The sequence below is a fragment of the Corvus hawaiiensis genome, chromosome 2 (assembly GCF_020740725.1).
Source record: "Corvus hawaiiensis isolate bCorHaw1 chromosome 2, bCorHaw1.pri.cur, whole genome shotgun sequence".
Lineage (NCBI taxonomy): Eukaryota > Metazoa > Chordata > Aves > Passeriformes > Corvidae > Corvus > Corvus hawaiiensis.
Genome location: NC_063214.1, coordinates 102667695 through 102691484, shown reverse-complemented (window position 1 = coordinate 102691484; position 23790 = coordinate 102667695). Strand labels below are relative to the sequence as shown.

The 23790-nt window shown below is 39.1% G+C and overlaps 1 protein-coding gene across 5 annotated transcripts in view; it reads right to left on the bottom strand.

Moving 5' to 3' along the window:
• The window catches only part of TBL1X (transducin beta like 1 X-linked), a 193041-nt gene that overhangs the window by 113314 nt on the left and 55937 nt on the right, over positions 1-23790 (bottom strand). The window contains exon 1 of one of the 5 annotated variants that reach the window (XM_048328923.1): positions 9284-9301. The exons of the other annotated variants lie outside the window; for them this stretch is intronic. The gene's annotated coding sequence lies outside the window, so the exon portion shown is untranslated. Of the gene's footprint in view, positions 1-9283; positions 9302-23790 lie in introns of those variants that run through there. 5 annotated transcript variants of the gene reach the window in all.

Below are 23790 nucleotides of genomic sequence, written 5' to 3'. Positions count from 1 at the left end.
ATCTTGTTCCAAACCCCCTGCCATGGACAGGGACACTTCCCACTAGACCAGGTTGCTCAAGGCCTTACCCAACCGGGCCTTGCACAGTTTCAGGCCATCAGGCATCCACAGCTTCTCTAGACCTGTTCCAGCATCTATTTTTTTTTTCTTTTTTTTTTTTTTTTTTAAGTCTTTCATAGTCCTTCTCAATCTTCTTTAATTTATTTCCATGTTAATGCCCTTGCTTACTTACTACATTTCCAAACAGTAAATCTGCACATTCTTTTCATTATTTCTCTTCTATTGGGAAAATGTTTCCTATAAACATCCATCAAGCTACTTCACATTCTTCAGAACTTTAGAAAAGATGAAAGTTTTCTATTAAAAATATTGCTTTGGTAAGAGAACGAAAACATGCTATTCTAATGAGAAAAAAATCACTTCTTAAATTCAAACAGAACTTTGAGATGTTTTATTCCTTCAGGTATGCCTTCAAAAATGAATGGGAAGAACGGCTATAGTTAAGGGATTCCAGTCACTTGATACTGGATCTGTTTAGCCTACCAGTGTTATTCCAGATTCACATCCTGCAAATTCATTCTGGATTTGAAAGTCAAACAGACTTACTCTGTTATGGCTATGCAAAGTAATCATGATTTTCCACATAAAAATTTTTGTCACCACACCTGTTTTAATTCCATCAACATTACAGAGGCAGGATATAGTTTGGCTCTACACTTGGAATTTAATTAATGATCTAATTGCTGTCTGATCCAGAAAATAATTTAATTTACAATTCCGTAAGCACCTCTGCATGAATAAAAAACAGTAGACAGGAACTCTGCATTAAAATATAAAGAAAGTGGGGATATGATCCTCAGGATAAGATATGAACAAATTAATCCAGAGTATAGGCTTTCAGTTACGTAAAATAAAATCTTCAGTCTTTAACTTTTTGTACTGCTTGCTCACCTGAACACAACATGATTCATGTTCTTACTGTGCCTGATTTTACTGTATGTTGTTAAAAAAGCAAACCCTGTAATTATATAAAAGTTTTATGTTCTTTGGCACCATGAATCTCTTTGAAGGCCTAGCCTCTCAAACACCTTCACATCCCCTGAGCTGCTGAATTCAGGTTACACTACTCTTGGTTATTTCACATTTACACAAACTCACTACCACCAAGGAAGGAATTCCAAGGTGTGCTTCATGAAGCTCTCCAAACAAAAAGTTCTTCTGACAGATGTTTCATGTTTTTACATGTTTTCCTAAGAAAAGCTACACAGTCTTGAAAGCCTTCTAACTCAGGCAGCTACGAGCCTTGGGTAGAATTTCTAAAAACCCATATGCGACTTTGTGAGAAAGGCTTTTGATCACGGCCAGTGGAAAAGACAATAGCCAGTCTTTTTGTCCTCTGCTGTTCCTCAAAATTAAGATCAGCTAACCAATCCTCATCCGAAAAACAAAATAAAAAACCCCAAACAAACAAACCAGAAAAGGACAGGGAATCAGGTCCCTATCAGAGCTTTATTAGGTAAGCCTCTGCAATGGTTTTATTAGGTCACAAGGAAAACATCAAAGCAAGCTTTTAACTATGCTTCTATAAGCTCTTTTGCCTTACTCTCAACTTTACCGCTTATTTTAAAAAAATTGGAGAAAAAGCTAAGAGCAAGATTGGAACGACACCTCAGATAATACACTTAAACATGAAATATCCCCCAAATCACAATGGATTAAGCAGACTTTCCTAATGAAGTTACTTACTTTTTTCTTTCCTCACAGGAGTTAGGAGTTTTTTCCTCCCCTATTTGTCTACTTCTCCAAATTCAAGCAAAAATGATTAAACACTACAAAGGTGCATTATTTCCTCTACTCTTTCTTCATCATACATACTGGTGCATTTGTAAGGTAAGTGTGTAACTCAACTGGCATATGTCTTCCTAAAATACCATGGTCAAGATGGAGAAATAAAGACTGACAATAAACTGAATAATTAATAAGTGTTGTGGATATTACTAAATACAAAAGCATATGACAAGACCATCATATTGTCCTAATTGTAACCCAGACAATTGTTTTGCTACAGGTTATGAGAAGGCTTGTGCATGGGCAGGAGGTCTTGGGGTGGGGGGGAGATTTTGTTTTACTGCAGGTCAGTTATGGAGATTACACAGTGAGGAGAAGCACTGGGACACACGCACACACAAACACATTCCCCCTCCTCCTGGGATCCTTGTTCTGGGTTTTAAACAGATCACTCAGAACTTACACATACGAAGACACAATAACTTAATGTGGGAAATTCTGCTTTAATTGAAATTAGCCCCTTCTTAATTTAGAGAAGATGATTTCTAACATGTGAACTCAAACTTTTCTCTTAGAACCAGGCTGTTTCTTATTTTCAGTTAAAATGAATACCTTATTCTGTAACTTTACATAAAAGAATTTTCTTTCCTCTCCTAAGAAAGTATGCACCATATTTCCAGTTCATGTATAAGACTTTGGGTAACTGAATTGTAACAGCTTTTAGCACATGAACATCAAAGCTTTTTATGCACTGCAGTGTATTTCATAATATGATATATGACAAACATTTACAAAATGTAAGAAAAATTACCAATTTATATTCTATATTGCCAACCAGTGGTTGCTTAATGGTACTAAGAGAAAAAGATAATAAAGCAAAGGTGTATCAAAACTACTGAACAGCAATTGCTGCGGCCATATTGAAATGGGGAACACCCAGAGCTGATAAAATTCCTTATTTTCCTGCTCTGTCTCCAGCCCCAGTAAAACCTGCACACACATGTCAGACTCCTTTTTTCTGGAATGTAAGAGTAGAAGTTACATGGTATCTCTTATCTACCTTGTGTGAATTCACTGAAAAAAGACTATTAGGCTCCTTCTGAAAAACTGGGGGAAAAGTGGTTTTCGAGAACCCAAACTTATTCTAAATACAGTTGTTCTCAGGTTGAAATGGGGTTGGTACTTTGTCCTGTTAATTCCTCACTGGTCACTAACACTTGTTTCAACTGAGAGATGAGCACAGGCCGGGAACAATGTCTGAAATGGTGCCATTTAATCCTGGTACTAGTAGACCACAACAGCAGTTTTGGTTAACACCTCACACCAGTTTGGGGCCATATTGTTTTGTTTATTTTAGTAAAGACAAGCACATGCACACAAGAGCTTCCCCAGCCCAGCAGCACTTCAAAACAACAACGATGATGACAAAAAACCACATGAAAAAACAAAGACTATAAAATGACAAACACTGTAACAAAGTACCAATCAGTCTTACCCTTCAACAAAGCAAAACCTTAATCAAATAATAAGTAAGTAACCTAATATCTCCTTCTGCCTTAAATCCTTCCCCATTCCTTGCCAACCCCCACTTCCCTGGAAAACCAGATGGCCCTGGCAATATACCCTGAAGGTCAACAGATGCACCACGTCTTTGGATGAAAAGGTATATAATGTCTTTAATAATATTTCCAGATGATAAAACTAGAAAACACAAGGTGAAAAAAAGCACGAAAAAATCCACAGCAATGAAACAAAGCAAGCACAGTTAGTGTGTTAAAATATGCAAGACACCAATGAAAATAAAAGCCAAGTAGTGAACTCTTATTAATGCTATGAATAATAAATAAATGAAAAGAAGACTGATGTAAAAAAAAAGAAGTGCTGTAAGAAATTACATAAAGAAAGGATACTAGATAACTCTGGGGACTGGTAATGGATACGGCTCTTATTTGTCATGACTGTCAAAAGTTATGAATTTCAAGATTTCCATGCTTGTATAAAATGTGCCCCTGTCTTTTGGCTTCATAGGAAACTGTGTCAGTGGGTGAGTAGATGAACACGTTCATAGGTGAATAAACAGGTGAACAATTTAGCCTGGAGTGGGTTGGCTGAGGCTGCACTCAATTCTAGCAAAGTACGTCTGGAGAGACTCAAATGAATTACAAATTAAGCTACTCCAGATTTTCACTGTCGAATCTGAGGTCCAAACCCATGTCTGTGAGTCTTAATGTGAAAACTGATTCTAGTGACATTATTGTGTCTGTTGCTTTCTGTGTTCTGCTATTTCCAGATCAAATTTGTCCAATTTAACAATAAAAACAACTTTTAAACTGCCAACTTTATCAGAAAGCCAGGCTGATAGCTTTCCTCAGAACATCTGTGACACAGTATTTCATCCTGCTCCCTATCACAACTGGGAAATCATAAGGGTTTTTACCTTTAGTGCATGGGTACAATTGTGATTATCACTAACAGCAGTATGGCTCCCTATGTTGGATCCCAAGACAGAACTGCATTTTAAGGCTTAGTAACTGAGGTTCTGTAACTTACTACTTGTAAAAAGAGAGAGGTGTGTTTATGCAGATATTCTAAGCTCATAGCACATAAAAAGTAGGACAAATTAACTCAGCACTCTTTCCTCAACATGAAATAACTTCTTAGCCCTGAATAATTTGCTCACATGTTCCTGTAGAAAACAAGGGGCTGACGTGTATTGTATGTCTCAGACCGTGATAGCTGTGGAGCCAGCCAAGGATTGGTGGTGATAACAACCAAGGATTGTTGGTAATAACACTGTGAGAATGAACAGGATGAGGCTGGAGAAGGGGGCCATACAGAGGCAGGGCAGCACTTTTCCTGGGACAAATGTCCTTGATCTGGCTTCGGGAGAGATAAGCACAACATAGTACAGTGCAAGCACAGGGATGAGGTTGAGAAGGCGGCATGGACTGTAGCGGGGCATCAAGACTGCCAAAGACCTCTGAAGCCCTCTGACACATTTCCAGAAAGGTCCAGAAGAATGGATTGCACATGATAGCTAACTTGCATAGAAAATGAGAAAGTTATCTCCAGAGTGGGGAATCCGATTATTAAAAAGGCACCCAACAAAGCCTGGGCACACATGCAGCCCGGGATCCTGGCCACCCCCATCAGCTGGATCAATGCTGTAACTAGGACTGGTGACCTTTCTATTCCCTCTTTACATCCCATGTTTCTCTCTCCCCCTCTTTAATTCATCTCTGTCTCTCTCTTCCCTTGTGCCCTACCCCTTTATCCCTACTCACTGCCACATGCTTTTACCAGGAGATAACGGACTAATGAAGACCAGTTTCTATGCCAGGTGTATAATTTACTAATAAACTTTATAAGTTTTTGCGGAGCCTCTGACTTCTGTCATTCCTTTCGACCACCAAGCACCTATTTAGCGCTCCCTTCTTAGGTGTTCCTTCCTAATGGTGGGACATCACAGTCCTCAGTTTAAAACTCTATGCCCCAGAAAAAAACCAGTTCAGTTTTATTTCCTCATGGATTCAGAACTAACAGAAGTACCAACCAACAAAACCTTTCCCAAGAGCATGCATCAATAAAGTACCCTGAGTAGCTACATTATAAGAAAAGTGACCTATTTTTACTTAGATTTATGCTGCCTCTTGAAATGAAGGTTTTGGAACTTGTACACAAACAATATCATAACACCTAGTCCTGTCTGAAACTACAACCATACAAATCAAAAAGCCTTCAGCTATCTGCTGCTAACAGCACAAGGTACATGTGGATATGCCACCGGGGCCAAAAGGTTTCAAGAGCCTTAGAGAGTTATCAGTTGCGCAAAGTAGTTGCCACCAAAGCAAATGATGGAGACAGATGGTACCTCACTAGTAAAACAGACAGGTAAGGGCAAATAACATACCCACTTCAGCTTAGTCAGGTGGCCAGAGTTTAAGCAGGTCTGGCCTTCAGATCTGAGGACCTGTGTCCATTAGAAAGCTGCTTCTGGCCCAGCATACAAGTAGAAAGCGTTGCTTCACCATCACAGACCTACTGTCTTCCCAAATACCACCAGGTAGAAAGGCAGAAGCAACCACGGTTTGGCAGACATGGCCTCTGGTGACATTTTTTCTGGCCCTGATACTTCAGAAGAGGGTTTACTAGTCCTGAAGAGAGTTTTGTTTTCCTCTTCCCCCACCTATGGAAGTCTGAATGCACACAGTATACTATCCCCTCAAAGCCTAGCTAACACAGAAGCCAGAGGAGATATATATCAGACGCCATACATCCTAGAGTAGTATTGCAAATGTATACTCTATTTCAAGAAAAAAATAAAGTGCTGAAAAATTAAAGCTATTAATCTGAATAATTTTAATAATTTTAATAACCCCACCATAAAGACTGAAGTCTGTAGAGAGACTTCACTTGATTTTTTTTTGTGTGAATAAGGAATAAACATCAGTGTGTCAGTGGAGCAGCATTACAAGCAAGGAAAAGCCTATTACTGATGAAATTGAAAAATAAAGTAGCGTGCATGTCAGCCCAGCAAAGCAAGCTGCTGATTTCTAGGTATGATTGCGTGGAAAGGGAGAAGTTATATGAGAATAAAAGACTGTGAAAGCTGCTCCATTTTTGGAACACAGAGAATGCAAAACTATAAACATTTTACAGTGGGTCAGGTTTGGTGCCTAACATCGGCAGCATAGCAATCACACTGTGTAACAAAAATGTCAGCAGAAATCCCTCCAAAGCAGCTCCACATTATCAGTCCACTGAAATATTTATTTGGCAAGATAGAATCAATAACATTATCTCATACGTTTTCTATTTTTAAAATATTTGGAATTGCATTATATGGCCTAACACTCAAACCACTTTGCTGCAACATTTTTTAAAAAGATAAACAAAAACTCCCAGCCTCATGTGAATTATTTATTCTTCTCCTCAGAATTACAAGCCAGCGAACATCAGTATAAAGAAGCTCACAAGCATCGAATCCAGCCAGCTGTTTTCAAGATTTAACAGGAGACACAAAGCCTTGATCAATAATGAAGTATCATTATTTGTATTAAACTACTGCTTAGAAATGCTAATTGTGAATCTTACAGGCAAGATTATATTAAAATTTAGAAAAATCCAAATGAAAAAGAGGCAAGATAGTTCTTGTCCCCAGAAGTTATAATTTAAGAATAAAATCAGAGATACAGGATGAACGTGTTTCCAGGCCACAATGCAGAGGACATACCCACAGTAGTTTGAGTACTGCAGGACATGCTGTGTTCCACAATTTTTCCTTTAGTAAAGTATGACTGGCCCAGGTAAAGAATTGCCCTAAAGAAGCTGCACTGTTTTGTTAACCATGCTAACTTGGGCTTCTGTACAAAGCCCCCCACTGTGCAGTGCTGTTACAGCCAATAAACAAACATTGCTCAGCATTTTCAATGCAATAATTTATTGTTCTTTGTTTTAAAGCAGATACCTCCTAGAGTATCTGATCAGGCTGTTGCACTCTCCCCACATTCATGTTGTCACAGACCTTGTGGGATCATCCAAAACAAGGGACATAATGAAAGCAAGAAGTCAGGTAACAAGCCTGCTCCAAAAAGCACTACAGTGGAGCCTTGCTTGTTCCATGCTGGCACAGCAGTATGAAACAGATATTCTTTCCAAACACTTTTTAAAAACAAAACCTGCAGTTGTCTTTCCAGTTCCATTTTCAGTTTCTTCTGCTCCAGTTGTTAAAAAAGAAATGAGAGAAGCGGCAGAAGAATAAATGTGAAGCAACTGTAGTATCTCCTACAAATAGTATTTCTCCTATTCCTTTGGTACACCCACATTTTGAATGTGTAGCTCTTTGAAAAAGCCTTTTTTTCACCAATACAAAAAAAAGGCTATCTGGACAGCTCTAGAAAATACAAAGGGAAGACAGTAAGAGTTTGATTCACAAGAACACATCTTTTGTTTGATATTGCTACAGCTGCAGTGTGAAGTGTTTTCTGTGGGCTTGCAGTGACACCAAAGCAGCACAGCTGACCTCTGGAAGAGGGAAATAGCTACATGGGCACTCTCATGTTTCCAACCAATGTGCAACGTAGCAGCCACAGAAACAGAGCTGTTCCAACACAGGTCTCACAGTGCTTTGTTTAACTGAGAAAAAGGGAGCCCCAACCCTGGCAGTGTTCAAGGACAGGCTGGACAAGAGTTGTCCCTGCTCATGGCAGTGGGGATTGGGACTAGCTCACCTTTAGGGTCTCTTCCAACCCTTTAACATCCTATGATTTTATTGCAAAATGCAGAGAGTACACTATCTTTTGCCTTTAGCACTAATGTGGACTGTGTAAGTTGTGATTACGCTCTAAAGCAACACCGGTCCTGCAAAAAAAAGCTTATTGCACTATTATTTTAAAGGGATGTCAGGGAAGAAGAGGAAAAGCCTACTCAAGGAAATATAAGAAACCTATGTACATCAGTTCCACAAAACTGATATACAGCTACCTGAAAACAACACTTTGGAAACACTACTTGGAAACTGGTAGGAAAGCCCTCAGCTAAAGGCAATGTGCCTGGCTCTGATTGGAATTTTTGTTTGGGGGTTTTTTCCCTACTTTTTTTTCCTCTCCCTTATTACCATAAACAGATGCAGATGATTAAGAGCCTAGCTGTGAAGAGCTCTGGCAGTTTCAGCCCAGAGAGTCCCCAGGCAGGACCCACCAGGCAGAAGGGGTTACATGATCTCAGGCCACTGCTTCCACAGGGCTTCACAGGCTGGATTGCATTTTCTTGAGCAGCTGATGAAGGATTAAGCCCAGCAGATGAGTACAACGGGTAATTGTCACATCTTAAACCAGCACAGCTAAATCTACCAGAGTTTATGAGACAGTAGTTTATCTTAAAGGTCCAAATACCAAAGAAGCTAATCACTCCTTTTAAAAGACTTCCCATTATATTCTAAGTAAGTGGCTTTCTTACTCTCTTAAGAGTTTATAATTCCTTATGCCACTTCTGCCTTTTTCAACAGGATACTGAGAGAATGAATTCATTAAAACATCATTTGAAGAATTGAAGGAAACAAACTGCTGCAAAAAGCTAGAACAATTTGCTAAAAATTGTTTTCATTATCCCACTTAATAATGGGACAATACACTTGAACAGCAGAGAATTTTCTAGTGGGTTATTCAGGGGGAATTGTTTTGTGCAGATCATTTCTGTATTAGTATTAAAATCTTTCTGACCTCGAGTTACTTCAATGTAAGGGCTGTATGCGTTTCTATTTCACGGCACATAATGTCTGCTCATAATGCAATGCTGTGTCACTCAAACCGTGAGAAAATGAAGAAAGTAATTTTTAGAAGCACTAAATACTTAAGGAAACAACACTTCATTAATATAATCACTAGAAAGCAAGTGATTAGATTACCTCAGAAGACAAATTTGAAGCCTAAAGTCACACCTTAGATATATATGTGCATTTATATGCATATATATGGAGAGATATGTGTGCGTGTACCCCTGTCTGGGAACGTTTCCCTAGGAGCGCTGCTGAGGGTCTGGAAAGGCTCCTTCCCGCTCCTCCTCCCGCTGTGCTGCAAGGACTAATGTGAGGCAGCTACCTGGAAAGAAAAAAGATCCTTCATAGCATATTTATAAATGTTAAATGGCAGGGGAAACTGCTGAGAGATTCTTCAAGCTCGGATCCTCATTTTCTCCTGCATGGCCATCCCCGGGACACGGCTGGAAAACAAGGCAGCCATTTTCTCATAAGCTGTTACACTCAGCAAACCAGATTGAAGTGCTCGATAAGCTGCTGTTCTCTTCCTGCAGCGATCGAGGGGAAAAACAACCCATCACCCACAAACAGGTACAACCAGAGCCATCTCTGCGCTCCTGCTGTGAGCCTGAACAGGCATGGAGGGGGCCAGGAAGGGAGGGAAGGAGGGAGGGAAGAAGGAGAGGCCTGGATGTGAACATATCCATATTCCTAGCTTCATCTGTGCAAAACCTTACGGATGTGCGGAATAGTGCTGCTTGCTCATGGTTTTGTGTTTCCAAAAATAAATTGCCACTGTGAGAAAACGCTTGGCTTTTGCAGAACCTGTGTGTCTGAGATACTGCCCTGTGTGGAAAAAGCCTCCAAACCTTGTGGTCCTTATGGAAGAGTGATTTTAATTGCATTTGGCACAGGTACGCGTGCACCTGTATGCACACACCTATATGACACAACTTTCACAGGCAATGTGGCTGTAAGTAACCTCACTCACATGTAGGTAACCTCAAATAACTTTTCTGGGAACTAGACTGTCAAAACCAGTGAGCACCTCAACTCTGTACAGTGTACAGATCAGGATATTGAACAGAATAGCTTAAGAATAGAAAGGTCTGGCTCTTGATGTAAAGCAAGAAGTCATGGCACCTATACTTAAGTTTACATCTGTCTTCTATTATAATCCAGTTTCTTGTCATTTTTGTGAATCTCCCAATTTTACAGGAGCGTTTTGAAATTGGGCAGCAAGAAATCCTGGGAGATGCTTTTTCAGTCTCAGCAAAATGCGTTCAGACTTAGCTGTGCTCAAAACTGATGGAAAAAAAAGAAATTCCCACTTAAGTTACATCAACAGAGACTACTAAAATCCATCTGCTGAAGTCCCCTACTACCCTCTTCATGCTGCCTGCTCAGCCCTGGCTCTTCTTTTCAACACAAAGGCAGGCTATCTAGCCAGACCCCAGCAGGCAGGCCAGGTCACTCAGCCAGGCCCAAAGGAAGTCCAGGAAGTGGGGTATAAGTCCCCATTTGGCCACTTCCAACGGCTTCTGCTTGGCTGGCCTGATTGTGCTGCACTGGGCTCCCTCCATCTGGATGGAGGCTTCACAAACAGAAGGTGATTCCCTGAAGCCATCAAAGTCCCCAAGCCTCAGGCTCAGTTCAACCCACACAGGGTCTGGCGTACATGGCTGGCTTGGCTCTGCTGGTGCAAAGGCACATTTAATTCATTACATCCAACTCAGACATGTCTTTCCAGTGGCTGGTCCACAAGAGATAGCAGCACAATCCCGTTACCTAAGGTCATAATTTTGGTCAGCTTTAGGCAATTTTGTCACAGGGTATCAGTGGCCAGGAATACCAAAACTAGGAGTGCTGTCAATACTATGTGTTTTTGGCACTACATCTAGGAAATTTCCTTTCTCTACAGAAAACAGAAGAACAGCCAAGGAGATGACACACAGATGAAAATGCTATTAAGACTGTAGAAAAGCTAAATGTGAGAAAAGCACACCTGAGCTGTCAAAACCTAAGACACTGCCTCTGCTTCGCTTTTTCCAGACAGAAGCACCATCTTGCTTTGACCTCGCCCTTCCTATCACCTGCCTCCCAGGGCCATCAGCAGCTCCCACCACCACGTGCTGCTGCTCCCAGGCTGGGCAAACAGCAGCATCTGAACTCAGCAACACTAACAAGATATTTCTTGCCTCAGTACCTGCTCCAGCTCTCGAGCATAAGCATTAAGTTTGCCCTTGAAAACCTTGCATTTGCACTTTCATACATGCTCACTAAGGTTGTTAGATCAAAATGGTTCCAAACACATCATTCCTAATGCTGCAAACTCTGTAACTGTTTCCCGAAATTACTACATGGCTTTGCAATGAGCCTAATGTAAAGGACGGCTGCACACCAGAGATAATTCTGGCCAGCTTTGTAAGACAAAAAGTCAGAATAAACACAAGTAGAGCATCAGTACTTAAAATGTGTGATGTCCTCATCAGCCATCAAAACTACTGAAACATAGCCCTGTTCTACATGATTAGCTGGTGAAGAATGTGTTTGTTCTGTGGCCATTGACTTTTACTGGGTAAAGTAATGTGTCTTATTTTTCTGCCAAGTATTCAGGCACCAAGGCATTTTTTAATATCTTTTATTTTGAAAGGCAGGATAGCTTAAGTTTTAGAGCAGAAAGTCTCTTCACTCCACTGAAATTCAAAGTATGTAAAACCACAGCTCTATCAATCATGCCATCTGTGCTAAAAATGCCATTCTTTTTTTCTTTTTTTTTTTTTTTTCACAAGACTATTCTATCATGTGCAGGTGGTAACATCTAAAAATGTATCACAGAAGATATATGTAAAACCAGGCAACTCATTTTCTTGATCGAAACAGTAAGTAGAAATGAACCCATGCTGATCTAGCTCATACACCTCTTGGCACTGGAGGCTTCTCACTAGACCTGCAACCCTCATGCTGAAACATTGTTTCCAGAAATGAAGCACACAGTTCCCTACACCTGTTTCATACCATCAAACCAGATAAAATGGCTCAATCTCTTCCAGGAAGGAAGGAGTTCGGCACTGGATTGAGGAGTCAGACAAGCACCATATGGCTAGAAGGGACAGGAAGAGAAAAGTGAGGGCTGAACCACCTCTCAGTGGCAGCAAGAGTTACATTGGCTCAGCTGTGCTGTCTAATCAAGTATTCTAAATCAATTAAGAGTGAAGCCAATTTGTACACATGAATCTTTGTATTTATAAATGAACCTAAATATTCCACAGTAATATTCCATACGGTTTATTTCCTGTAGTACATGGATAGAAACCAAGGACTGGCTGAGCTCATTAGCCATGAAAACATGCTGTTTTATCAGGCAAGCTTTTGTCCAGCAATACAAAAAATGAGCAGTGAATGGATGAACCCTTCCTGCCCTATAAAACAATGGTTCCCCATGCAGGAATGTCAGTTAATGCCAGTTAACAGTAAACATGCTCTCTAAGTTGTTTGGAATTGCCACAAGGTTTGTAAATACTTCTCATGCATCTTCCCAGAATACTACATTTCTCACAGGTTTTAAAGAAAACAGAAAGCTGCTTTCTCCGCTTGGAGAGTATTTTCCCAGGTTTTAGTTTAAGCAGTGATGCTCAAGCAGAGCAGGGTGGCTGCAGACACCTGCAGAGGCGATCCTCCACAGATGCCTTCCTCGCCTCTCCACACAAATGGCTGAGTCACTCATTGGTCAATAGCTCGGGACAGTGAAGTATAGCCCAGCCTAGGCAGACCTGATCTGGCCATGGTTTGCTTTAAAAAGGTGCCCAGCAAAAGTAAAGCATTTCAGCATGACTCAGCACTGTGTATTAATAGCCAGTCTAAGCTTATTTAAGAGCCTATGGTTGCCATGTGTCGGGGACAGGCTGTCGAGCTGGCTGGAAGCTCATCGTGCGTCTTTCAGCACAGGGCAGCAGCATCACAGGGCTGACAGTACCCTGGAATGGGATCACAGCTCAAGAAGAAGGGGAAGGAGGGCAGGACGCTGCTTTTGAATCGGCTCAGGTCAACTGCTAAGAGTTGGATTGCCTTGGCCCACAGGAGGAAGTGGAAGCCAAGCAACTGATGAAGTTGTGAAGAATTAGGCGTCTTTATACCCTCCATGCAAAGTGAGTGGAACAGAAAGCACTGCTTAGAAGAATCTTGTATAGTCATCCTGCACACATGTAAATACCTGTGTGCAGAAATGAAGTACATGCTTTTGGTCACACTGGAAAGCACAGGGAGGTAAGAAATAAAGAGAGTTAGCATAATCTGATTAGCTGTGTAATTAAGACTAAACTGGGAGATCAATGAGGGAAACTATAAGGAGGGTTTTTTCAGCACAGTATGCTGGAGAAAAAATGTGAAATCGGGTGGAAATCTAATGGGATAGAGTAACAGATGGTAGGTGGACACCCAAGGGACATGGAATATACTTAAAGATGATAATGGCTAACAATATGATTAAGAGGACATACAATCTCACAATGCACTGCATGGAACTGAAATGTAAGTACTAAGGCCATAAACCCCTTAATATTGTAGATTAGATTTACATGCTTTTATAGACACAAGACAGATATGAAGAACACTTACAAAAAGTTCTATACAACACAAGTATCTGGGCTATTTAAGGGAACGGCTCTTGTTGCCATCTTGAGAAACTGGCAAATAACTGTCTACAAGTACGATAGAGGACCACAGGACACACATAACAAAAACCAATTGACTCATTTTACAGAAAAGAACAAGTACAAACCACCATCATCTGAGCAACCTGAAGCCTACCTAACATCACTCTACCATCCTGTAAGGACTCTGGGGAGGAAAAAGGTAGATCAAACCCTATCCACTTTTTCAATCACAATTACACCAGCAACTTCCAGCAAAATCTCCCACATAACCCACTGCTCTCCCAGTTGGTACATGTGCAGGAGTAGGGATTGCAGTCTAAACGCTGGACACACAAGCAGGTCAAGATGGCCACTCATGCTCAGGGAATGCTTTCAATTTTCTCTTGCATACCATCAAATTCGCTACAGCAGTCTCATGAAACTATGGTGGTCCCGTGCCTTCTAAATATTTGCCAACAATTAAATAATACCTATAAACAATACAGCCCAGCTGTAGAATTGCTTATTTCTCCACAAAATAAATAAACATTATATATAAAAACTCCAGATATATACAGATAGATGGATACATATGTACATACAACAGTGTTAAATGGAGTAAATGTAAACAAATGATAAAAAAATATATAAACCAATGCTGAATTTATTATAACCCAGTTATTTATGTAGATTTATTTTAAAATATGTCTGATTGCATCCATAGCACTGATGAAGACAACAGTAATGCACTAAATATCATTAAACACTTAAACTAAAATTCCTCCTTGATCGTCCCTTCACAACCACTTTAATTTTATTTTGCCACCCCAGGACAAGAATAACCTCATAACCAGAAGGTCAGAAAATTCATACTCTGTTATGAGAGCAAACTAAATAACTTCCAAAAGCAGAGTCCTCTCCCAGGCACAGTCCTGCTTTGCGGACTCCCATCTCCAACTGGCACTAATTTAAATTGGGGGACTGGTAGATTTAGCACTTCAGCTGATATCAATTACTGTTGTGTCACGCAAAGCATTCCCTGAAGAAATCAAGAACTAAGCTGCTTATGGAAGTAGTGTAAAAACTGCACTAGAAATTAAACAGAAGCCAGTACACAGCAGAGACATAACCATCCCCTCTGTAAGAAAAAGAGATTTAAATGGGCAGCTGCATTCTGCATCAGCAGAATTACAGCCATTTCTGTGAACGGTTTTAAGGTGCATAGAGAGGTCACTGTGTTTCATAGATTGGGTTACTGCAAAGCCAACAGATAATAACTACATAAAAGAAGTAACTGGGCACTGGACTGCCTTAAAACAACTGAAGAGAAACAGAACAAGACAGAATTATGCTGACTCTGATGCAGCTTCAGAGCAAGCATCACCCTCTAATTTACTCACAACTAGCTTATGAAAACTTCCCAGTGTTTTTACAACCATATAATCCAAAAAACCAAGCCCCAAAACACAGATTTTATTAATCCTACTGCAGGAAAATGGCAGGAGGTAATGAAAGTGGGCCCAATTAAATGCGACGTAAGGAACCAACGAGAAACACACTCTTCAGAAGCCTAAGTTGTAACAGCTGTCTTGCACTGTTGTGCTTGTGTCTGTTCTTGGTATCCACCCTCAATGGCTTCTGCCCAAGGACAATTTTGTTTTAAGGATGCTTAAAGCAGTGGTTGTCATTTAGGGCAAGCTCACTCAACTGAGGAGACAGCTCAAGTCATTGCAGGCCCCCCCTGCTCTGAAAGGGCAGATATAGACAGGCTTCCTGGCACCTTTCCATCCTACAATTTCCTACCACTATTACACTGATGATTCAAATCTAATTTTAACAAGCAAGCAAGCCTTCTGCTGTCAGCAACCATTGTTCCAAGACAGAAGGAAAATACTTTAAGCACATTTTCGTGCCTTTCAACATCTGCATTCTTGCGTTGCTTTTGTTCTTGGAGAGGGGCATGGAAAAGGAAAATAAGGGGAGCACTTCCCCAAGATAAGGAGCTAAGATATCAGTGTTGTCACTTTATCATTTCCTAAACAAATTTAATTTTCCCAAACAATACATGGGTGGCAGAAGGGTGTTATTCATTTAATGATTAATGCTTTGAAAATCTAAAAAACTTGCTACCGTAACAAAGCAAGATTCAAACCATATTCCCCCCTAAAAACACATAAAGATAATGTGGGTTTTTTCTTTTCTCAAATATAGAAAAATATTTTCCACATACTTTGGTGTAATTCAGTCCTACACAGCCACAATACTTATTTTTAAAAATAACTAAATATATGAATCCCTTTACAGCTAAGTTAGTGTGTAAATTAAACTGCTCTACCAGTTCAGAAAGAATCTAAAAATTTTCTTAATTATATACTATCACACAAGATGTGACCATTCACCATGTTTCTAAGCGTTGGCCTAAGAGATCAGAAAAAGGAAAGTAATTTGAATATTCTTTTACATATTTTTCAGATGGCCTTCAAAAGCCAAGACAACACAGAATAACAAGCTGAGTTATTAGTTGTACAGCAAAAGAAATCATCCCATAAAATGTGCATTATCAGTGAAAAGTTGCAAGGGGTAAGATATTCACTGAACATACTTAGTTCTGAAAATTACTGTAGAAGGGCATAAACTCAGTTCCAATAACCAAGGATAAGATGACAACAAGCACAAAAAAGTCTTCTAGGCAAGGAAAAAACAGCCCAGTTTATCCTGAGTTACAGCACATTCAAGTTAGTTGTATGACACATTCTGATGTTTTTATATCATATGATTTTAATGAATCTACAATAGAAGATTAAATATATATACAGGTGTCCTAAATAAAACAAATGCTGTACTGTGGTGCTGAAATATGTAAGGTGTTTCCATTATCTAGAATTCATATCATAGAAGGTTATTTATACATTGGAACAGGAAATATTTAATAGCAGTTAACACCCTAAAAGGTGCAGAAAATGTTACCTGTGCAATACACTGCTATACTCTTGTCTCAATGGCAGTAGTCAGAACATGGGGATCAAGAGTTACAGTCCCCTTAAATAGACATTGTGGAACCTGCCCAAGGTATTTAATTTGAACAAATCAGTGGCATTTGTATTCATTCACATTCAACAAGTTATTAATCTAAAAAAGCTAAGGATTCTTTCATTTTTCTTTTCTCCAAACTCCGTTTGTTCTTCTATAAAACTAATGCCATAAATAAAATGTAGCATTTAGACCTGCTATGATACTGCCAGGCAATTTTGCTGCAGATAAAGGTCAAGGAAAAATTTATTAAAAAACAAAATAACATTTTTTTTCCAAACTCCCTATATAAAAGAACAGCGCCAAGCACTTAAATAAACTCTCAACATAGGTCAATCCCTAATGGGCTTGTAAGTGAGCTGTGTGTTTTAAGAGCTAACCTTTGGAGCTGAACTATTTCTTGCACAGCAACTACTGTGTTGCAACCGCCCTCCAGAAATTTGTGACCATCGTCTGAACTAAATAACCTGCATGTATGAAAGCCCAGACCCTAACTGAAGGCCTTAATAAGCACGAATCCAACAAGAAACACAAGTTACCTACTACCTCTACTGGGTTTCCTCGAAAACACAAGTTTTGAAACTCAAACATGCAATTCTTGCATTAAATGTGAAGTTCAAACACTGAAAATCTGTATTTCAGAAATTCATCTGAGCTGGATGTAAAAATTTCAGCTAATTCCTTGTCTCAACTTCAACAGTTTTGCCAACTTTAAAAGGGCTATGAATATCGGGGGAATAAGAAAATCTGTTTCCTGTTTGAATTCTTCTATCTTTTTCTTATTTCTAGTGCATCTTTTTATTTCCATAACAGCCAAACAAAAGAGCCTTCTCATATCATAAATCTTCACATGGTTATTACCAGATGATGGCCAACTCGTAATTTCAGTCTTCTTTTAACAAAACAAATTGGATTTTATGTTTTCTACTAGAAAGATTAGCTCCTGCAGAATCACCAAACTATCTCTGCAGTAAATCCAAATTCTTAGAGCTCCTGGTATGAGTCCTGCTCATCCACACTGCACCCCCGGACTAGCTAAATATCATCCATTCCATATGGACAGCAAATACATTTTTTTATTTGTTAGTCTTGCAATCTTAAATGAAAACATTGTATCACTGAATGGGAGACTTACATGCAAGCTGTACAGTATGGCCACAGTGCACCTTCAGGATACATGAATGACAGCTTCTGAAGGAGCTTTAGCTATTATGGGCTTGCACAGATTAAAACAAGAAGATATCACTTTGCTATTCCTCATCACTATCTTTACAACTGAGTAGGGCAATGTGAAATAATGATCAGAGTAAGAGCACAATAAGAAAATAAGAAAACTAACCCTAAGACCTCCTGGAGATCCAAAATAGGGAATCAGGGAAAAAATGCTGATATTTAGTTCAGAAACAGCTCAACGTAGCTTTTTCCAGTGACTACAACTGGAGCCAGTAACTGCTGTATTTGCTTAGGGATTCAGTCAGTATTTTAGGGACAGCATCAGGACAGGCTTCTGCAAAAGTAGGCAACTACTTCACATGTGTTATTATTATATAGTATTACCAGAGACACAGCCCTGTGCATCTGGCTTCAAAGCAGAGGAAGTACTGCAGCCACTGCCTTCCTTATGGCAGGTGTGCACACAAACCAGTAGGCTATTTTGGATGGATGCTTAACACTGACTTGATAGATTAGAAGTTGCAGACACAAGGTCTTGGGATTTAATGCAATGAAAAGCAAAAACAGAAATACAAATGGAAAGCAAGATGTGGCTTGGGAAAATGCAAGATAAAACATGTTTGGTATGAAAAAATTCAGATCAGTAATAAGGAAGGTAGGGAAGGAAGGGAGAGAGTGCACTGAGACATAAATGAAGGAGGTAGTACGGGCAGTCAATCTAGAGAGTAGAATTTTTAAAAAGAAAAGCATCAGGAATCATGCTAACATAAAAAATATATTCTCTACAGATTTAGGAGAACCTGGACTCCAGAATTTCCTGATTAAATTATGGTGGGTTTCTCAAAAGCAGAAAGGTGAAGAACTGACATTTGAGTAAAGAAAGAGATATATTTTTTACAGATGAAAAATGGTAAAGTGGGGCAAAGAGATAGTGGGGTAATAGTTTGCAAATATCTAAAGGAAGAGCATGCATAGCAGAGAAAAGATTATATTTTCTAACAGCTACGAAAAGTCAAGGAGTACATGGAAAGTGGGCGGGGGGGGGTTGGTGGTTTGTTTTTGCTGGGGTTTTTTACATAACAAATATTGAGGGACTAGAAGGAAAGGCTTTTCGGAGGGGAACAACTGTTGCCCTGTAAAAAACTGCCAGAGGGAATACTGCAAAGCTACTGCTGGACTAAGTAATGGAAAATGCACTGATGGGAACAGTCCTGTATCAGAAGGAGGAATGCCTTGGATACTATAAAAGACCACTTCCCAGTCTGCTTATCTGTACACTAAGCAAACAACTAAGATATATTACCTGAAAATTTGTGCTCCCTTTTTAATACAACAGTAATGTACTTTATTACTGATTTTAACAGGCTTTAATAAGAGGAAGCACACATTCAATTATTTTATTACATGCTTTGAATATAAATGGTGAGCATCTGCACTCTAGTTTACTCCTTCCATCCTCACGCTCTCATAAAAACAGCACTGGCACATTTTAGAATTCAGAGCAGCCTTCCCCAACCCAGCCGCTTTCTTGGCTGGTTTGCTGGGATCTATATATCCAATCTAATTATTTTGATTCCCATTTCCAACCCTATCAGTGGTGCAGTGGTGCAAGAAATCAAAATGCCAGTCTCCTGAATGTGTTAGAACCTAAAAGCTAACAGCTACTCATTTGCAGAGGCATCACTGCATGGCCCAAAGCCCCTGTCACCAGGCAATTTACGTTCAGTGTTCTGGATGTGACTCAAGAGGGGTTTCCCAGCGTACCAATACAGAGCATTTCATGTAACATTTCAGATATGCTACAGGTTGTTGCATCATCTTATTTTGTCACAGCATAACTGACTAACAAAAAAACCCCCGGCAACGCTTTGTTCAAATTTTGTCTCTTTTTAAAGACTCGAGTCCTTCTTCTTTGTTATTTTTTCCCTTTGTTTTCTTAAAAGGCAAAAAATAGGATCATACAAGCTTATCTTCCCTTAAGTGATCAGAAGAGAGAGTCAGCAATTATTCTGCCAAAACACCTACTACCCTCTGAAATCAGGGGGATCATATGTTGCTCAGTAGCTGAATTTCCCTGTGGGTCTTTTCTCTGCCTATAAGCTGTCCCCCTCTTGGACTACAATCTTACTTAGATTACTAATGCTCAGCACCACCAAAAATATTCCCATTCATTTCTCCAGCTTTTACAAACATGATACTGTGATTTGTGTTTAAATATAAGCGTCACCGTTTTACTTTTTATTATGACTATCATATGTTTGGCAAGCTGTCTGACCTTCCTTAAGATGATGAATGCTGCAGCAAACAATTTGCTGTATCTTTAAAGAAATGGCCAATTCAATTACATTATGCCAGAAGCCTTCAAATCCCTCTCTGCCAAATGTCTTTGCTATATCCTGCCACAGACAGCCCATTTGTATTCCAGCACAGTAGGACACTTGTTTTGTTGAAGCACACAGCTCTAGTTAGGTACTATCAACAGAGCAGTATTTCAGTTCTCCAGCTCTGTGCTCCTTCCACCCCTTCCACCCTCGGTTATCAGGATTTTCAATTTTACTGACCAAACGTGTATGCATTACTAATTATGTGCATGAAACGCAGTAGTTATCGACTGCTACAACAAAATACATTAGTGACCAATTACAGGAGTTCTTGGCAGCAATGGTTATCATTTTAGTGGATTTAATCATTGCACTTAAAGTGAAGCTTGAGATTCCCTTTGAGATTACACCACTAATTGCTTCTGTTTTGCCAGTTACTGCATGAGCTGTTTGCAAAAAGGATCACTAAAGATGCTTTCTAAATATGGGAAAGCAGCAAACAGATGAAGCCTCCTGTAATGAGTGTCCCCCTGCCCAGTTAAACCACAGTGTCAATTTATTCATACCACAATGCCCCTCTCCGATCCATATCCCCCTGCCACCCCCTCTTTCCCTCTCAATTCTTGTTATTTGGGCAGGCAGGAGCAATACAGCTGCACTGCTGTTCATGTGAACCGTGCCACACACCATTATTTATTTACATAGACAGTGAGAATATTACACTGCAAAAATAAAAAAATGTTGTCCCCTCTCTTCTGTGTTTGCAGAGAGGATACCAGCTATTATTATGATTATGACAGAATGTTTAAATGGTCTTAGACCTTAAAAAAAAAAAAAGAAAAAACCCCAACCTAGGCCAAGTACATGATTTATTACAAGTACAATACCACCCTAATAGGCTTCCACTCTCCAGGAATCCCTAAAAACAAGCACTCCCCCTCCCAAGGAATTTGTAATATAAGACATTGTTCTTTAAAAGCCCACATCTACTTCCAGATCGTCAGTAGTGATGAATTATCTGGTTTACAGCCTTATAAAGCAGAAGTGTCTATATATTTTAGTGCTGAGGCCAACCACAGGACTTTGGTACCTTTCAAATGTAGTGATATACAACTTTCCAAACACCAATGAAAGGCTTCAGGTGAAACAAAGAGATATAATTTCATCAAGATTTTAAAATCTGATCAAAAGAAGTAGTCTTTCAAAGAAAAAGAGAATGGGGAAGGATTACAACTACATTTTTGTTAGCTGAGAACAAGCTATTTAAATAAATAAAATTGTTCAAATAAATTTGTTTGGCTCCTTCTCATTAAAAATTTCAGCTACTAAAGCTTTCCATTATTCAAACACCACTTTGTGAACAACAAAGAAACACTCTCAAAAATATAAAAAACCCCCAATGATCCTCAACAAAAATTTTCTCATGGGATTAAAAATCCTCCTGTATTTATCTCAACAAACATCAACATTTTTAGGATTTCAATAGATGCTAGGTTGATAAAACTTTAATTAGAAACTTAACTGATCTCTGCAAGAGAGATACTGTAGAGAAAGAGTTTTAAATCCCCTACACTATAAACAGCAGAGCATATGACATCTTTAAAAGCTGTCAGAAACCATACACTGTAATTTACAAAAATAAGAACAATCTTTGTGAAATTAACTGCTAAAAGAACTTGAAGAGCTTCATCCTACAGTATCAACAGGCTACAGCAACAGTACCAGTTGGCTTCACTTCAGCCTCCAAACACAGTATGGACTAATACCTAGCAATCCCTGGAAAAGAACAAAATGCAGCAGGAGGAGGGTTACATCACAGATACATTTCTCTTGCTTCACGCCCAGATACAGATTTGCACAAAACCCGTTGATCTTTCCAGAACAGCAGGCACAAGAACTGCTACACACAGGATGCTCTCTCCAAACCAAGGCCAGTTCATTTTCATGCTTAACAGAGAAAATCTTGCCCCAGGGCACACAATTTCAAGTCTGAATGAGAAAATCTGTAGGTGATGCGGTAACTACAGTAACTGGCAAATAATAAACTGGGTAAAACACCTAGAGATCAATCCTATATTCATGAAGGAACAGACTACACAATTTAATTGGATTATCCCCATTTCTTAGTTCACTAGTTCTTGACTTCTACCTTATTAGACAACAATTAAGGATGATTTTCAGGTACAAAGTAACATAACACTGACACGGTATCTTTGTCAAGGCACGGCATCTTTGTCACTAAACCTACAAGTCCTCCAGTCCAGCAGAACGACTGCCTTTCTTTTGTATGGGCAAGCTCCTGTCTCACGTACACAGGCACAAAATCTAAATCATAATTCCAAGAAGATTGCGATTGTACGTGGAATTTCTAGTGCTGCCTTTCAAATGAGGAAACAGGAACAAAGCAGGAGAAGAAAATATTCCCAAAATGAACAGCTGAGCTTATGTAGCACCCAAAATACTAAAGGTTGGGAAATAGCTGCCTTTCATCACTGTCAAAAGCAGTAGACTAAAATATGCAGAGTAGGACTGATAACACAGGAAATAAATGAAAACATTTGCTGCATGTTAGTATAGAAGTTAAAAGAAACAAGGCAAAAACCTCTCTCAAAGGTCCCTGCTGGATTTAAAACAGAGCTCTTGAGCCAACTGTGATTTCAAAACATGCCACTATCATTTAAGAACACCGAACTTCTCTTCTTTAATAAACCTTACACCTGTTCACTAGTCCAGAGACCTAATTCCTAAAACCATACACAGCGAGTGCAAGACAAGGAACCAGAACTTTAATGAGGACTGCTAATGCACAGGAAAGCAACCAATTACTTATAATACAGTCTCAGGCATTATTTGTAAAGAATGATAATGCTAAATGCTGCCATGATGTATTTCTGAGAGAATTAAAAGTCTTAGGTGTGTATAGCTCACAAAGCCTGGCATATTTTTAAGTTATATATTTAATTCTCTTTAATATTGAAAGCAATGAGAGACATTTTTGTCTACTACTCTATTGCAAAGATAAACACAGTAAATAATCTAGAAAAATTAAATTCATTTTTTTGTGCGGTGATGTGATGGATATCAATTTATAAGTTCATGCATTAAGTACAAGAATATGAATAAACCATGGCACAGATTTGGAATAAACACCATTGGTAACAAGTTTAGACCAGATTAAATTGAGAGACTTTCACCTGGTAAGTATTGTTTTCAAAATTTAATGTAGATACCAGTAAGGCTATAGTAAAGATAGTAAAGCTTTCTAAAACCAAAGATAATTCTTTTAGCATGAGAAATGCCACCAGGAAGAAAGGCTCCAGCTCTAGCAATTGTTTCAGAAAACTCAATTAACTTGTCCATTTTTAAAAATATGTTACCAGTAGAAAGAAGTTTCGTGCTATAAAAAATTTATCTGCTTATTAATATTACATACATTTCATATATGAATATGTATGACTAAAAAATGCATTAAATAATAAGTAATGCATCAACATACCTTTTCAACATGTAAAATAACTTTTTGCAACGAGAATAATGCTTGGATTGCCAGGAAAGAAAGCTATGTGAATAAATGGAAAATAGTCTTCCT